The following is a 6,000-nucleotide window of genomic DNA, read 5'->3' on the forward strand; positions in this document are numbered from 1 at the left end:
GACGTCTCTCACGTGAATCCCCGCTTCATTACTGATTGTGACGTGACCACGCCCCCTTTAACCAGCGTTCGCTCTTCGTGCTTCGTAGAAGCTGCCGGAGCCTTGTTTCCTGGTTTCCTTCCTGCTTGAGTTCCTGATATTGTTCCTTGGCCAATTCGTTTGGTGGATAGATTCTTGGTATCTTGCTGTCTAACTATTTTCCCCCGGATTCCTTCACCCTCCCTCGAGGGGCGGGGTGTCTTGCCCCCACTATCCTGCAGTTCCGCATTCCGCCTTCCCCTGATTTTTCCTCTATCACCTCCACCTGGTATTGTCTACATTCCTCTATCACCTCCACCTGGTGTTGTCTACATCGTGTTCGTGAGTAAAGTCTTTGTGTGTGTCTGTCGCGTGAAGTGCTCGTTCCGCTCCGTCTTCAGTTTAAGAGTCGGACGGCACTCCATTGTGTCTTTTGTATGTCTGTGTCATTCTGGCCATTTGAGAGCCTCGTTCCACTCTGTCTTCAGTTTAGGGGTCGGACGGGGCTTCTCATTTGTACGCGTGTTTGGTGTACACCCGTTCCGCTCGGTCTTAAGGTTATGAGTCGGACGTGGTGTGTGTATTCCGTTCCATTTTGTCTTTAGCTTCATAAGTGGGGCGGAGTTTTTCATCTGTGTTTCTTGTATTCCCGGTCTGCTCCGTCTTTAGTTTAAGAGCAGGACTGGGTGGCCTCTTTGGCTAGTTCATGTTCTTACCGCGCTGAGTTTTGTGCATAGCCGGTAAGACTTCCCCTGCTTGTGAGTGTGTCTTTCACTTTTGTTGCTATTAGCCGGGTATCACTTCATTCCACCTGGCTCATTGCCTCTCTGGAGTAATCCTGGTGTCTCTTCACTCAAGATCAGACGCTCACTATCCTGTGGTAAGTGGAGCGTCATGTTGAACACATGTATGTAAGTTTTGGAGGTTATACTTGAGTTTTAGACGCACTGTATATTTCTTACAGCTTTCTCCTGACTTCAAGAGTGCAACTACAACGTCCAGCTGGGGGAGAGTTGGTACACTCCTTGGATTATTACCCCCACACTTTTTGGGAGCAGTCGGCATTGAGTGTGTTTATATCCCACTCTTGTCATTGCTGTTTGAAAGTGTGGGGGACTTTCATCTTCGCTTCTGTGGAACTTGTCTCCTCCCCATTGTGGGGAACCCTGACAGATACTCGGTTGTGAGTAAATTTAGAAATGTTACTGATAGTGATATTACTCTATTTTTACAATTCTGCTTGCTGCAAATCTGTAAAGCGTGTTGCTAACCACAGAGAAAGGATCCGATCCTTTCTCTCCGGCAGAACACAGAGGAAGAGACTCCCACCTTTCATCTCCGAACCCACAGAGATCAACTGCGGAGTACCACAGGGATCATCGCTCAGCCCCACACTCTTCAACATCTACATGGCCCCCCTCGCAGCCTTCGTCAGACAGCATGGGCTCAACATAGTATCTTACGCCGATGACACCCACCTCATCCTCTCTCTCACGAAGGATTCTGAGGACACCAGGCTCAGCTTCCAGGAAGGCATGAGGGACGTGGCGTTCTGGATGAAGGACAGCTGCCTGAAGCTCAACATTGAGAAAACTGAGGTCCTCATCCTAGGACCCTCGACCTCCGCTTGGGGTGACACATAGTAGCCCTCCACCCTCGGAAGTCCCCCAACCCCGACAGACCACGCTTGGAACCTCGGCATCGTCCTTGACTCCTCTCTCACTGTGACACGGCTGATCAACACTGTCGCCTGCACCAGCTTCCACTGCTTCTGCATTCTCTGAAAGACCTTCAAATGGATCCCCCGAACACAGAAAAACCATCACCCACGCACTCATAACCAGAAGACTGGACTACGGCAACACCCTCTATGCCGGCATCAACAGGACCCTTCAACACAAGCTCCAAAACATCCAGAATGCCTAGGGACCCCACGGCACGAACGCATGACGCAACACCTTCAAAACCTACACTGGCTCTCGGTCGAGAAGAGAATAACCTACAAGCTTCTCACCCACACCTACAAATCCCTCCACAACATCGGACCAAAACACCTCAATGATATAGTATATTTCCTTGCACCCGAAAGAACTCCCCGATCCGCCAACCTCGCCCTAGCGGGGATACCCTGCATCCGCAGAAGCAGAGCAGGAGGAAGGACCTTCTTCTACATTGCAGCTAAAACCTGGAACAAACCCAGTCAACATCAGACAATCCCCTAACCTGCACACCTTCAGGAAGGACCTCAAGACCTTGCTTTTCGACTGAGCCAGATGTGCCTACCCCCCACCCCTACCCCCAGTGCCTTGAGACCCTCACAGTTGAGTAGTGAGCGGTATAAACCCCATGATTGATTGATGGGTGCACTATATAAAACTATAAAAATAAATAAATAGGGTACCGGATGTACCTAAGGCTTGTAAGTTAAGTGTCCCTCATGGACTGCAGCATTGGTTGTGCCACCAAGAGTGTGACAAGATAAAATATGACACCCAGAATGCAGGCTGTCAGAGCAGTGTCTAAATTGCTAACTTGACATTGCCATTTAAAGTAATGGCAAAGCCTAAACCTTCCTGAACCGACACCGGACAACTACACAGTCCACTAGAGCGCCATGCGCCAACACCATCACCTCATCAGATCCGCCAAAAGGGCCCCCTTCAAAGACAGCCTAGATGACAATGCACACAACAGCAAAGAGCTCTTCAACATAGTGAAGGAACTCTCCAACCCCAGCTCCAACACCAACAACATCCCACCATCGCAAGACCTGTGCGACTCCCTTGCCACCCTCTTCTATCGCAAGATCGCAGACATCCACAACAGCTTCAACGTCACGACCGCCCTGACAGCCACTGAGACCCCCGTCCCCAAGGCCACCATCTGCACCGATCCCCTGCTCTCCTGGACCAACATAAGCAATGATGACACTATCAAAATCATGAACACCATCGACTTCGGATCTCTTTTTGACCCCTGCCCACACCACATCTTCAACAAAGCCAGCACCACCATCGCACCCCATCTCCGAAAAGCCATCAGCATCTCCTTTGAGACAACAACCTTCCCGGAGAGCTGGAAGCATGCACGCCAAGATCAACGCCTTACTCATAAAACCCTAGGCCGACCCAAAGGACCTCAAGAACTTCCGGCCCATCTCCCTGCTCCCATTCCCGGTGAAGGTCATTGAGAAGACCATCAACAGACGACTGACCCGCTACATCAAGGAGAACAGCATCATGGACCCTTCCCAGTCCGGGTTCTGCAACAACCACAGCACTGAAACTGCCCTCATCGCCGCCACCGACGACATCAGGGCCCTGCTGGACAACGGCCAAACCGCGGCCCTCATCCTCCTGGACCTGTCAGCCGCCTTCGACACTGTCTGCCACTGCACCCTACGTACACACTTCCACGAAGCAGGGATCCGAGACAAGGCTCTGGACTGGACCACCTCCTTTCTCTCTGGCTGAACCTAGAGCATCCGCCTCCCCCCTTTCTGCTCCGAAGCCACCGAAATCAACTGCGGCGTACCCCAGGGCTCATCCCTTAGCCCGACATTGTTCAACATCTACATGGCACTGCTCGCTCATGTCGCCCGACTACATGACCTCAACATCATCTCCTACGCCGACGACACCCAGCTGATCCTATCCCTCAGCTGGACCCCCTCACCGCCAAATCCAACCTCCATGAAGGAATGAAAGCTGTCGTCAAGTGGATGAAGAACAGCTGCCTGAAGCTAAACTTGGACAAGATAGAAGTCCTCATCCTCTGCTCCACCCCATCAGCCTGGGACAACTCCTGGTGGCCGACCACACTGGGAACAGCACCAACACCCACTGACCACGCACGCAACCTGGGGTTCATCCTCGACTCTACTCTCTCCATGACAAAGCAGGTCAACGCCGTCTAGTCCTCCTGCTTCAACACCATCTGCATGCTACGCAAGATCTACAGGTGGATCCCCACCGAAACAAGAAGAACGTCACCCAGGACCTCGTCAGCAGCAGGTCGGACTACGGAAACACCTTCTACGCAGGAGCCTCGGCCAAGTTCCTGAAACAACAACAACGCATTCAGAACGCCTGGTCCTCGACATCCCTTGCCGCAGCCACATCACACCCCACCTGAGAGACCTGCACTGGCTCCCCGTCAACAAGAGGATCACCTTCAAGCTCCTGACCCACTCACACAAGGCACTCCACGACACCGGACCAGCATACCTCAACAGACGACTCACCTTCTACACCCCCAACCGTCAGCTCCGCTCCGCCAACCTCTCCCTCGCCACCGTCCCCCTGGTACCGAAGAGCGACCTCCAGCGGCAGATCATACTCACACCTCACCACCACGACCTGGGGCACCCTCCCCATCCTCCTGTGGCAGACCCAGGACCTGCTAACCTTCAGAAGACTACTCAAGGCCTAGCTATATGAGCAGTAGCAGCATCCCCCTCCCACCCCAGCGCCTTGAGATCCCCACGGGTGAGTAGTGTGCTTTACAAATGTTCTGATTGATTGATTAATTCCTTTTTTATATATATTTAATTCACACCTACTCACCTACTGCAGGCTCTAAGGAAGGGTGTTGTATATTAAAAAATAGGACGTGTGTTTTTTACATGTCCTGACAGTAAAAATCCTGCATTGTCATTTTGACTGCAGCAAGCTTAGTAGCCCCATTGGCACGTACATGGTTACAAACTGTATGGAACTACTAAATTGGTAATTCAAGGTATCAAAATAATTTTTCCATTAAATCCATCTCGTTGCTCAAGTCAAATTTAATGTAACTGTTTCACAAATGGCAAATTTAGAAAGCGCATAAAGGTTTGCAGTGATCATTTACGGTTGCACACAAGCTGCTGTCCTCCAGACAGCCTTATGCATCCTGGGGAGAGGTGTGACCTCCTTCCCTTTTTTTAATAACAAAGTTTATTGCTTTTAGAATATTATCATCAAATATGAATGAAATTATAAGGCTTTTAAGAGTGCACAAATGCCCCAAAGTGTCAAGGCACTAGTAGTTAGTCCTGATATGCAACTCGACAATTAGCTGGCTCTAAAACATGCAGTTAATACTAACCTCCTTAAACGGTAAGAGCCAGGTTTCTATGGTCTTCCTGAAAGGAGTATGCATATTCAGCATGTAAGGTGATGAGAAAGAGAGTTGCAAAGCTTAGCTGCCTCCACCGAAAAGGCACTGCCTCCCTATCTTGTTTCACGAAATCTGGGGACCACAACCAAGTTATGGTCTGCCGATCCAAGATTTCTAATTGGGGTGTACCACTAAAACTTGGTTTGATTCCTCCAGGACTTGCAGTATACAGGGCTTTATGAACAATACACAGTGGTTTAAACATAATGCGCTTTTTCAGCGCTAGCCAATGAAGTTCGAATAATCCTCTAGAGACTGTCTGATGTTTGGGGGTGTCAAGGGTCATTCTTGTCGCCGCATTTTGCACCATTTGCAGCTTTGTTTGTGCTGTATTTTTAATATTGAGGTAAAGCATATTACTATAATCAAGCCTGGATGCAATTAGCACAAGGGCAACCTGTTTGCGCGCTTGTAGGGGGATGAATAGAAAGACTTCCCGCACATTTTTGATGATCCAAAAACAGATCGCAGTTACAAATATTTTACATTTATTTTGTTTTGAAATTATAATTTTATAATAAAATAATGTTTTTAATTTTTTTTAAAAATAAAAATGGAGATTTTAATTAATTTTGAATTTTATGATTGTTAATTTTGGATTATGATTAGGATTTTTTTTATTGTATGGTATAAAGTTTAGGATTAGTCGCAAATATTTGTGTGATTATATCACATTTTAATTGTGATACATCTTTAAATATATTTTTATGTTATATATATATATATATATATATATATATATATATATATATATATATATATATATATATATATATAGGTTTGTAGTTTTGGATAGTGTTCTTTCAGATTACATTTTATTGT

The sequence above is a fragment of the Lissotriton vulgaris genome, chromosome 3_1, assembly GCF_964263255.1.
Source record: "Lissotriton vulgaris chromosome 3_1, aLisVul1.2, whole genome shotgun sequence".
NCBI lineage: Eukaryota > Metazoa > Chordata > Amphibia > Caudata > Salamandridae > Lissotriton > Lissotriton vulgaris.